This window comes from Palaemon carinicauda, chromosome 32 (assembly GCF_036898095.1).
Source record: "Palaemon carinicauda isolate YSFRI2023 chromosome 32, ASM3689809v2, whole genome shotgun sequence".
NCBI classification, from domain to species: Eukaryota; Metazoa; Arthropoda; class Malacostraca; order Decapoda; family Palaemonidae; genus Palaemon; species Palaemon carinicauda.
In genome coordinates, this window is record NC_090756.1 from 13817240 (window position 1) to 13830605 (window position 13366).

The following is a 13366-nucleotide window of genomic DNA, read 5'->3' on the forward strand; positions in this document are numbered from 1 at the left end:
CTGCTACTTTGCCCTGTCCCTGCTCAAATCCTCACCTGCTACTTTGTCCTGTCCTTGCTCATATCCTGAAAGGCTACTTTGTGCTGCCACTGCTCAAATCCTCACTTGCTACTTTCTTCTGATCCTACTCAAATCCTTACCTGCTACTTTGTCCTGCTTCTGCTTAAAACCTCATCTGCTACTTAGTCTTTCCCCTGCTCAAATACTCAACATCTATTTTGTCCTCTACCTGCTTGAATCTTCACCTGCTACTTTGCCCTGTCCCTGCTCAAATCCTCACCTGCTACTTTGTCCTGCTACTGCTTAAATCCTCATCTGCTACTTTGTCTTGTTCCTGCTGAAATACTCACCATCTATTTTGTTCTGTACCTGCTCGAATCCTCCCTGGCTACCTCACCCTGCCTCTGTTCAAATCCTCACCTGCCACTTTATCTTGCTACTGATCAAATCCTCACCTGCTATTTTGTCCGGCCCTGCTTAATTTCTCACTGGGCACTTTGTCCTACCCCTGCTCAAATCCTCATCTGCTACTTTGTCCTGCCCCTGCTCAAATCCTCACCTGCTACATTGTCCTGCCCCTGCTCAAATCTCCCCTGCTACATTGTCCTGCCCCTGCTCAAATTTTCACTTGCTACCTAGTCCTGCCTGCCCCAGCTCGAATCCTCACTTGCGCTACCTCCTGCCTCTACGTCGTCCTGCTCCTGCTCATTGCATCCTCGTCCAGCCCTTGCTCAAATCCTCACCGGCTACTTTGTCCTGCTCTTGTTCGAATCCTCACTTGCTACATCCTTCTGCCTCTGCCCATTGCTACCTCGTCCTGCTCCTGCTCATTGCTTCCTCATCGAGGCCTTACTCAAATGCTCTCCTGCTACTTTGTATTGCTCCTGCTCAAATCCTCTTCTAACTACTTTGTCCAGCCCCTGCTCATATCCTCACTTGCTACCTCGTCCTGCTCTCGCTGAAATGAACCAACCGTAGTTAATTGAGTGGTCGAATCTTTTCAGAAGAGACTTAATGGAAACTTCTAGCGAGAGAGGCTCGTGGGAAAGACCATAAACAATCTTTTGAAGAAAACCATTTCTTCATAAGTTTCGTAGAGAGAGAGAGAGAGAGAGAGAGAGAGAGAGAGAGAGAGAGAGAGAGAGAGAGAGAGAGAGAGAGAGAGAGAGAAGGGGAGGATTTAGGATGATTAGTATACAGATGAGTTTTAATTCCTTCTGGGCTTTCTATCAGAGAGAGAGAGAGAGAGAGAGAGAGAGAGAGAGAGAGAGAGAGAGAGAGAGAGAGAGAGAGAGAGAGAGAGAGAGAGAGAAGGGGAGGATTTAGGATGATTAGTATACAGATGAGTTTTAATTCCTTCTGAGCTTTCTATCAGAGAGAGAGAGAGAGAGAGAGAGAGAGAGGAGAGAGAGAGAGAGAGAGAGAGAGAGAGAGAGAGAGAGAGGGTTATCTTCAAAGGGAAGTTTCTTATATGATTTACACATGAGAGAGAGAGAGAGAGAGAGAGAGAGAGAGAGAGAGAGAGAGAGAGAGAGAGAGAGAGAGAGAGAGAGAGAGTTATCTTCAAAGGGAAGTTTCTTATATGATTTACATATGAGAGAGAGAGAGAGAGAGAGAGAGAGAGAGAGAGAGAGAGAGAGAGAGTTATCTTTAAAGGAAGTTTCTTATATGATTTACACATGAGAGAGAGAGAGAGAGAGAGAGAGAGAGAGAGAGAGAGAGAGAGAGAGAGAGAGAGAGAGAGTTATCTTTAAAGGGAAATTTCTTATGTGATTTATACGAGAGAGAGAGAGAGAGGAGAGAGAGAGAGAGAGAGAGAGAGTTATCTTTTAAAGGGAAATTTCTTATGTGATTTCTACGAGAGAGAGAGAGAGATGAGAGAGAGAGACGAGAGAAGAGAGAGAGAGAGAGAGAGAGAGGAGAGAGAGAGAGACGAGGAGAGAGAGAGGAGAGGAGAGAGAGAGCTAAAAACATTGGATTTTTTTTGTAACGAAACTTACAATACGAAATAGAAATACCAGTTTTGCAAAACAAGAGATAAGGAAAAAGAGAGAAAAAAAATGTTCCCCATCGAAGTTCTCAAAGGAAAAATCTTGAAAAGAGGATTTTAACTTGAAAAAACTTTTTTAATTCACCGTAGAAAGAAAGAAAGAGAGAAAAATGAAGGAAGACGTATGGAAAGAGAAATACAAAGGGGGTTTTAAAATATACTTTGGAAAACGATAACAAAGGAGAAAATGATTCCTGCGAATGAAAAATGTTTTTTTTTTTTGGGGGGGGAAAGACAACGAATCTATCGGTAGGAATAATTGGAAGTTTTGCTGATATTCAGACTTTGCTGGATATCGATAATGTTTTTAAAATGGATTTTTGGTATATATACATATATATATATATATATATGTATATATATATGTATATATATACATATATATATATATATGTATATATATATGTATATATATACGTATATATATATTTATATATATATATATATATATATATATATATATATATATATATATAAATATATATATATATATATATATATATATATGTATGTATATATATGTATATATATTTATATATATATATATATATATATATATATATATATATATTTATACAATGTGTGTCATGGGGTGTTCGTATGCCTGTGTATTTAAGAAAGCTATAAATTTTGATAGACCTCCTTATTAAGGGAGGTAGTGACACCAGTCCGCCTCACACAGTATACAGTAGGCGTTACTTAAAGGTCTTTACAACATCCTTTCCGCTCCTTAACGCAACCACTTTTTAGCCTTTCCAAAAAAAAAATTCTTTAAAAAGGAATTTCAAGGATTTTCATCATCGCTGAATGGGCTTCCCGGTCACAGCGTTGGTTCATATATAAATATATGATGAAGATATCTAATTATACATTATTATTATTATTATTATTATTATTATATTATTATTATTATTATTATTATTATTGTTATTATTATTATTATTATTATTACTGTTATTATTATAATTATTATTGCTCTTATTATTTTTATTGTTATTACTCTTATTCTTATTATTATTAACACTGTTATTATTATAATTATTATTACTCCTATTATTATTATTATTACTCTTATTATCATTATTATTATTACTATTATTCATTATTTACTCTTAAGTCTTAATGAAATATGAATATAGAAAGAGGAAAGAGACGAAGTAATTCAATGATTTTTAAATCGAGTTTGTTTCCTTTTTTTCTCCCCATTTTTATTTTTGAAAGCAGAAAAAATGAAGCCATTACAATTCCTTTTCTATTTTCCAGTTTTTTTTTTCCTTTTTTTTTTTAATTTACCCTCTGGACAGTAAAGAATTTCCAACCTCGTTAGGAATTTTTTTTTTATAGATACTTTTCCTATTTCTTCGAATATGCATAGCAAATAGTCATTTATATTCTGTGCGTGTTAGCTCTTAATAAAAATAATAATAATAATAATAATAATAATAATGATAATAATAGTAATAATAATAATAGTAATAATAATAATAATAATAATAATATGTACATATATATATGTATATATATATATATATATATATATATATATATATATATATATATATATATACATATATATATATGTAAATATATATATATATATATATATATATATATATATATATATATATATATATATATATATATATATATATGTACAGTATATATATGTATATATATATGTAAATATATATATATATATATATATATATATATATATATATATATGTACAGTATATATATGTATATATATATGTATATATATATATATATATGTATATATATGTATATCTATCTATCTATCTATATATATATATATATATATATATATATATATATATATGTATATTTATATATGTATTGGAGTAATCATCATTATTAATTTCCGTATTTATAGTAAGCTTCTTCCTGTTCTAAATGCGATCTATGTATCTATGTATACTCGTATACATATTTATATATCTGATTGATAATTTAATTACTGATGGTCGAACGATGCTTTTGTTTATCAGCTGATAGCCGTTGATTATATTATATCTTACAACTATTATATCATTATGATAACTAGAGGGGGTACTCAGTAGAGCGCAGACCTCCGCCGCCGCGGCAGCATATTTCTCGACCTTTTGCTTGACCGTCACCTTGACATGACCTTAACATGTATTTAACATGTCCAAACGTATGGCTGATTTCGTGAATTGGACATTTTTGCTTGACCGTGACCTTGACCTTTGACTTTGACTTTTCAAAATTTAATTATTTCCAGCTTTTTTGCATAACAATTAATCCCTGCAAGTATCATTACTATACAATTAAATTTATGGTTAGGAAGCTGTTCACAAACATACACACACATAAACAAACACACAAACAGGGGTGAAAACATAACCTCACCTTCCAACTTCGTTGGCGGAGTTGATAATAAACAGATATTGGATTAATTCTCAACATTTTGGATAATCACTTTCATTTTCTGGCCTATTTCAATCAATTACCTCCTATTTATTTATTTATTTATTTTTAAAGTAAAGAAAATTGGAATATTTATGTAAATTTTATGAGTAAATTACAATAAACTGAGGTTTTGGAGAAGCAATATAAACATTTGATGAGTATAGAAATAAGTTTTATTAAATTCAGTTCTTACTTTTTTTTTTTTTTTTTTGCATATTAATATTATTATCTTAGTAATACATCATATTTGATGCCAGCAAAATGACCTCGTTTGCCAATTACACCCAAGCGATAGCTGTTCGTAGATATAACGATTGTTAAAGAAAGCATTTTCGTCTCTATTTTTCTTGTTTACACTATGAACTTTGTAGCTTTGTGCCTTTCAAAAACCTTCACCTTTCCAGTTTGCTTTGAACCGTGTTGTATTGAAGTTTGGGATTTACATTTTCTTCTGTTTGTGTTTACCAACGTATTTACTGCACAAGGTGAGATGTGTATATATTCACGAGTATTGTTTCGTTATGATTTGCCTTTTGGAATTATTCTAATGTGAAAATGTCAATATAGAATTATTATAATGGGAAAATTTCAGACTGGAATTATTATTCTATTGTGAAAATGTCATTATAGAATTTATATTCTATTGTGAAAATGTTAAAATAGAATTATTATTCTATTGTGAAAATGTCCAGAATAGAATTATTATTCTATTGTGAAAATGTCAAAATAGAAGTATTATTCTATTGTGAAAATGTCAAAATAGAAGTATTATTCTATTGTGAAAATGCCAAAATAGAATTTATTTTTTATTGTGAAAATGTCAATATAGAATTTATATTCAATTGTGAAAATGTTAAAATAGAATTATTATTCTATTGTGAAAATGTCAAAATAGAATTATTATTCTATTGTGAAAATGTCAAAATAGAATTATTATTCTATTGTGAAAATGTCAAAATAGAATTATTATTCTATTGTGAAAATGTCAAAATAGAATTATTATTCTATTGTGAAAATGTCAAATAGAATTATTATTCTATTGTGAAAATGTCAAAATAGAATTATTATTCTATTGTGAAAATGTCAAACTGAGACTCGTAGAAGGTTGCTAATGCAATCTTGAGTTGATATTGTATACAATTGTTTTAACAGACAGTGCAAGTGACGGGTTAATAAAAGGCCTAAGGGATCAATTAGATAGCTTGCATGTTCATATTGTCTGGCATTGTAAAATCATGAAATTTTTATGCAAGAGTCGGTGAATTTTTTTTGTTTTTTTTTTCTTTTTTTTTCTTTTTTTGAAAAGAGGTTCTTTTAATTCAATGTTTAGTTGTAGAGAATTTTATTTAGATTTAATAATAAGGTAATTTAAAGCACAAATTAGTGATTTATTTTGAAAGTTTAGATTTTTCACCTTTGGCTATTACTTTTGAATAGTATATTTTTAGAGAGTCAGTGATTTTTTTTTTTTTGCAGTATTAGAAAAAGAGGTTAATTTAAATTCAATGTTTAGTTGTAGAGAATTTTATTTAGTTTTAATAGTAACGTAATTGAAAGCACAAACTAGTGATTTATTTTGAAAGTTTAGATTTTTCAGCTTTGGCAATTACTTTTGAGATGGGATATTTTTAGATTGATGTATTTAAGGAATAGTTTACTATTCATCTATTCAAGATTAAGAAATAAATTGGATTTGAATGAAGATAAATTTTACAAAGTAACATTAAAGTGACTTTGTCCATTGAAGAAAAATTCATACGTTCTTGTCTCTTGAATTATTTCATAATTAATTAATTCTAGAATGGAGGTGGTAATCCATTGACGCTTGATTTTACACTTTGTTTGGTTTTAGTTGAAAATGATTTATACCTATCGTCTCATTGCTGTGGATAAATGTTTTATTTATAATATAACTTTGGCCTTCATCTAAGGTCAGGTAAGAGGAATGACAAAACAATATACTCAAGACTTGATTTTTTTTTTTTTTTTTTTTTTTTTTTTTTTTTTTTCCACAGGTATATTACCTTAAAAGATTTCGATAATTTTTTTTTTGTCCATAGGTATTACCTTTAAAAGAATTCGATATTTTTTTTTTTTTAGTTTATTGTCCACAGGTATATTACTTTAACAGATTTCAATCATTTTTTTTTTTTAGTTTATTGTCCACAGGTATATTACTTTAAAAGATTTCAATCATTTTTTTTTTTTAGTTTATTGTCCACAGGTATATTACTTTAAAAGATTTCAATAATTTTTTTTTTTTAGTTTATTGTCCACAGTATATTACTTTAAAAGATTTCAATCATTTTTTTTTTTTAGTTTATTGTCCACAGGTCTATTACTTTAAAATATTTCGATCACAGCTTCTATATTTTTAATGATCTTGCTAAAATATGTGCAAAATATCAACACGAGAAGGATTGTTTACCTGTGAGCTACTATCAGAAATGTTCATCCATAAATAAAACTTTTTAACAATATTGATATTATGTCTGGTAAAACTGCTCTGTAGTTATATGGTATTTCTGGTAGAAGGTTTCGTTCAATAAATTTCCATCAAAGGAATTTATTTAACAGTTGAACGATCTTGAAATGTCACAGGGAAGTTTCTCAGCTTTTGGATTTTGTTTAGAATGTCGTCTTTTCTATTCGTAGCTTTTAAGTTTTCCATGGTGCATTTGTAAACTTTAAAATTTTGACTCTGAAGTCAGATTCTTTAAGAGTTTAAAACAAGTAATGAAACTGTTGGCATATATAGATAGGAATTAACTAGTTTTGAGGAAAGTAATTTAGGATATCTGTCTTTGAGCACATTGATCACACTAATCTTCTTACTTAACTTATTTTACTTTAATGGCGGTTTTTCTGGTCCTATACAGTAGAGGTACCCTACTCTCAACAGGAACTCCACAGTTATTTAATCATATTCGTTCAAAAGCATTCAAGGGTAGTTTGTAGCGCTACGGCCAAGCGTCCTAATCTGCTTATTATCGCTCCTTCTGTTATCTTGTATAAAATAAAAAAGTTTGGAAATGGTCTACGGATCTTAAATATGTTGTGCAAGGGAGGGGGGGGTGTCCCGGGGGGGGGGGTAAGGACACGGCTTTTAGCATAGGTTAGGTGGGTTTTTTTAAGTTAGCTTCTCCCGTCGTACTTGTAGGTAAGGAAACTGTTGTTTTGAAAGCCTTTATATCTTCAGTTACCTTTTGAAAGCCTTGATATCTTCAGTTACCTTTTGAAAGCCTTGATATCTGCAGTTACGTTTTGAAAGCCTTGATATCTGCAGTTACCTTTTGAAAGCCTTGATATCTTCAGTCACCTGTTGAAAGCCTTGATATCTGCAGTTACCTTTTGAAAGCCTTGATATCTGCAGTTACCTTTTGAAAGCCTTAATATCTTCAGTCATCTTTTGAAAGCCTTGATATCTTCAGTTACCTTTTGACAGCCTTGATATCTGCAGTTACGTTTTGAAAGCCTTGATATCTGCAGTTACCTTTTGAAAGCCTTGATATCTTCAGTCACCTGTTGAAAGCCTTGATATCTTCAGATACCTTTTGAAAGCCTTGATATCTGCAGTTACCTTTTGAAAGCCTTAATATCTTCAGTCATCTTTGAAAGCCTTGATATCTGCAGTTACATTTTAAAAGCCTTAATATCTTCAGTCACCTGTTGAAAGCCTTAATATCTTCAGTCATCTTTTGAAAGCCTTGATATCTTCAGTCACCTTTTGAAATCATTAATCAATAATATCTTCAGTCACCTGTTGAAAGCCTTAATATCTCCAGTCACTTTTTGAAAGCCTTAATATCTTCAGTTACCTTTTGAAAGCCTTAATATCTTCAGTTACCTTTTGAAAGCCTTAATATCTTCAGTCACCCTGTTGAAAGCCTTAATATCTCCAGTCACCTTTTGAAAGCTTAAATCTCCAGTCACCTTTTGAAAGCCTTAATATCTTCAGTCACCTTTTGAAAGCCTTAATATCTCCAGTCACCTTTTGAAAGCCTTAATATCTTCAGTTACCTTTTGAAAGCCTTAATATCTTCAGTTTACCTTTTGAAAGCCTTAATATCTTCAGTCACCTTTTGAAAGCCTTAATATCTTCAGTCACCTTTTGAAAGCCTTAATATCTTCAGTCACCTTTTGAAAGCCTTAATATCTTCAGTCACCTTTTGAAAGCCTTAATATCTCCAGTCACCTTTTGAAAGCCTTAATATCTTCAGTCACCTTTTGAAAGCCTTAATATCTTCAGTCACCTTTTGAAAGCCTTAATATCTTCAGTTACCTTTTGAAAGCCTTAATATCTTCAGTTACCTTTGAAAGCCTTAATATCTTCAGTTACCTTTTGAAAGCCTTAATATCTTCAGTCACCTTTTGAAAGCCTTAATATCTTCAGTCACCTTTTGAAAGCCTTAATATCTTCAGTCACCTTTTGAAAGCCTTAATATCTTCAGTCACCTGTTGAAAGCCTTAATATCTCCAGTCACCTGTTGAAAGCCTTAATATCTCCAGTCACCTGTTGAAAGCCTTAATATTTTCAGTCACCTTTTGAAAGCCTTAATATCTTCAGTCACCTTTTTGAAAGCCTTAATATCTTCAGTTACCTTTTGAAAGCCTTAATATCTTCAGTCGCATTTTGAAAGCCTTAATATCTTCAGTCTTTCCAATGTCTAGTGGGAGCTTATTGTATAATCTCGGGGCTGCAATGCCTGTTTAAAGGCTTTAAAGCCTACAGTAGACATATCTAGGTTATAATAATCTCAAACTATCTGTAACTATCCTTGTGTCAACACGATTTGTTGGCTGCACAATATTGTGACGGGCCGAGAGAAGGTTGTGAACTCAAAGGCAGTGTGAAAGCAACTGAGTTGATTTATTATAGAACACTCTCCTTTATATACAAAACCTCAAGGCAACAGGAAATTACATGTTCGAGAAACAGACAATGTTACATAGGAGAAACGCAGACATGTTTATTCTGGTTCTTTTTAGTGCGAGGAAGAGCGAAGATACAAGCATAATATATACAAAAGGAATTTTGTACGATCGTGTGACACACGGTTGGTACAGTATGTAGCAATTTTTAGCTATTTTGGACGTCCAGTTTTGATAACTTGATCGGTTATTTCAAACTCAATTCTCGCTTTAATAGGCAGCCAGTGTAAATCAATCAATATAGGAGTGATCCTTTCTTAGTAATCTGTCATAGAATTTCCCTTTAACACAAGTTTTTTTTTGTCCAAATACTGTAATTGTGGAATGTGGTGGTAATTCAGGATAGTATAGAGTCCATACACCCGGTTTAACAGTTGTTTATTATTATTATTATTATTATTATTATTATTATTATTATTATTAGCCAAGCTGCAACCTTAGTTGGAAAAGCAAGATGCTATAAGCCTTAGGGCTCCAATGGGGAAAATAGCCCAGTGAGGAAAGGAAATAAGGAAATAAATAAATGAGAATAAATTAACAATATATCATTCTAAAAACAGTAACAGCGTCAAAACGGATATGTCCTATATAAACTATTAACAACGTCAAAAACAGATATGTCATATATAAACCATAAAAAGACTCATGTCAGCCTGGTCAACATAAAAAAAATTGCTCCAACTTTGAACTTTGAAGTTTTACTGATTCAAACCACCCGATTGGAAGATCATTCCACAACTTGGTAGTTAGTGAGACGCAACAATGCTCAAACAACCTTGCTGCTCTTTTACGTAGTTCGAGCAAGGAACTGACTCTGACATCCAACTGATTCATATATTAACTTTTTTTTTCTAGAAGGATTTTATGGTTATAGGTTTTGTCTCATTGTCATATTTAGTTTTACAATCTTAAAAAAGTGAATTACTGTGTTTGGGTACTTTCTCGTGATAGTCGAGTGTTTGATTCGTAGCCAGCAATGCTGTAAATGTCAAATAGCTGAAATTTCAAGTGTTTCAGCGCAGTATTCTATTTGAATTGTAATAGTGCTATTCACCAATAGAGTACATACCGGAAAATGACCAAATAATTCCCGAGCCTAAAGTTGGCTGACTTTAGTACTCATTATTATTATTATTATTATTATTATTGTTATTGTTGTTGTTGTTGTTGTTGTTGTTGTTGTTATTGTTACTACTTGCTAAGTTACAACCCTAGTTAGAAAAGCTGGATGCTATAAGCCCGAGGGCTCTAACAGGGAAAGTAGCCCTGTGAGGGAAGGAAACAAGGAAAAATGAAACATTTTAAGAATAGCAACAATATTTAAATATATATTTTCTATAAAAACTTTATTAAAACAAGAAGTGAAATTAGATAGAATTGAGTGACCGGGTGTTCCCTCAAGCAAGTAGTTAAATCTTTAAGGTGTCTGGTTACAGTTCCAGAACATCAACCAGGCAAGCAATAACCCCCCCCCCCCCCCGGCAAACCGTGGATCCCAACCACAGCAGTGGCCTCCCCAGTAAACAGTTTAAAACTCACGATCCACAGCAGGGATCGATCTGCCGCCATGCGAATGCTAGGCAAACACGTTACTACTGTACTAGTCAGGAGGGCCTAGTAAACAAGTAAGGGGATTTTGGAGGGTTGGTGCTAAGCTACATCTGGTAGCATTGATTGTTGCCAGATCCTTGTATTTGGGTTTTTGCGCTTTTGCGCCATAGGAGTTCTAGTTCTAGGTAGCCCTATGAGCTCCAGTTCCAGGTAGCCATAGGAGTTCTAGTTCTAGGTAGCCATATGCGCTCTAGTTCCAGGTACCCACAATAGCTCTAGTTCCAGGTAGCCATAGGAGCTCTAGTTCCAGGTAGCCATAGGAGCTGTATTTCCAGCTAGCCACAGCAGGTCTAGTTCCAGGTAGCCACAGGAGCTCTTGTTCCAGGTAGCAACAAGAGCTCTTGTTCCAGGTAGCCACAGGAGCTCTTGTTCCAGGTAGCAACAAGAGTTCTTGTTCCTGGTAACCATAGGAGCTCTTCGTTTACTGGTAGCCAAAGGAGTTCTTGTTCCAGGTAGCAACAAGAGCTCTTGTTCCTGGTAACCATAGGAGCTCTTCGTTACTGGTAGCCAAAGGAGTTCTTGTTCCTGGTAGCCAAAGGAGTTCTTGTTCCTAGTAAACATAGGAGCTCTTGTTCCTGGTAGACATAGCTCTACTTCCAGGTAGCTATGGGCGCTCTAGTTCCATGTAGCCATGGGAGCTCTTGTTCCATGTAGCCTTATGAGCTCTTGTTCCATGTAGCCTTATGAGTCACTATTCCCGGTAGCCTTATGAGCTCTTAATTCCGGGTAGCCATAGGAACTCTAGTTCCAGGTAGCCTCAGAAGCTCTAGAAACAGGTATCGACAGGAGGTGTACTTCCAGGTAGCCACAGGAGCTCTTATTCCAGGTAGCCTTTTAACCCCTAGTTCCATGTAGCCTTATGAGCTCTTGTTCCCAGTAGCCTTATGAACTCTAGTTCCAGGTAGCCATAGGAGCTGTATTTCTAGGTAACCACTGCCGGTCTAGTTCCAGGTAGCAACAGGAGCTCTTGTTCCAGATAGCAACAGGAGCTCTTGTTCCAGGTAGCCACGGGAGCTCTTGTTCCTGGTAGCCATGGGAGCGATTGTTCCTGGTAGCCAAAGGAGTTCTTGATCCAGGTAGCCTTTTAACCCGTAGTTCCATGTAGCCTTGCGAGCTATTGTTCCCGGTAACCTTATGAACTCTATTTGCCCTTAGCCATAGGAGATCTAGTTCCAGGTAGCCACAGGTGCTCTTGTCCCTGGTAGCCAAAGGAGTTCTTGTTCCAGATTAGCAACAGAGCTCTTTTTTCCTGGTAGCCAAAGGAGTTCTTGTTCCAGGTAGCCACAGGTGCTCTTGTTCCATATAGCCATATGAGCTCCTGTTCTTGGTAGCCACAGGAGCTCTAGCGCCTTGTAGCCACGGGAGCTCTAGCGCCTTGTAGCCATAGGAGCTCTAGTTTTAGGCAGCCATATGAGCTCTAGTTTTAGGTAGCCAAAGGAGCTTTAGTTCCATGTGGTAATAGAAGCTCTAGTTCCACTTAGCCATAGGAGCTCTAGTTCCAGTTAGCCATAGGAGCTTTTGGTGTATTAATATTTAGAGGTTAATCCATTACTGCCTATCCAAAATCTTGTGTTTTTCAGAATTTCTCATTTCAGTGGTCCTTATAGGTTTGAAAAATTGATAGATTTAAGTGTCCAGGGCCGCGAGTCGAGTGTCCAGGGCCGCGAGTCGAGTGTCCAGGGCCGTGAGTCGAGTATTCGAATTCCTTTTGTATTGAAGAAAAATATTGGAAGTCGATGTGCATTCTGATTTGAACAACTACTCGTCGAAACTATTTGAACTTTTACGAGAGAGAGAGAGGGAGAGGGAGAGGGAAAGGGAGAGGGAGAGGGAGAGAGGGAGAGAGAGAGAGAGAGAGAGAGAGAGAGAGAGAGAGACGTTGCTGCTATAGCATTTTTTTACCTGCTTTTGATTACGTGTTGAAACATTATTGAAATTTTCTTTTTCTTCTGATTCCTCATATATTTATATTTCTCCTTTCATGTGTTCTACTTTCCTTCATTTGTCTGTTTTCCTATTCAATTAAATTTTGTATTATCACTTCTTCCACTGTCAATCATAACAAGACTTTTCGCTTTTGTTAATCAAATTTCAAGTTTGATTTACATACTCGTTTTTGTTTCGTGAATCTTAACTTTGAAAAAAAGTATATAACCTGGGTTGTAAAACAGCCACTGGCCAAACTCTCTCTCTCTCTCTCTCTCTCTCTCTCTCTCTCTCTCTCTCTCTCTCTCTCTCTCTCTCTCTCTGTAGTATTTTCTTCATCTCCTTCTTATTAGATTACCCCTCCCACTTTCTCACTCTCTCTTAGACTTGCTCTCT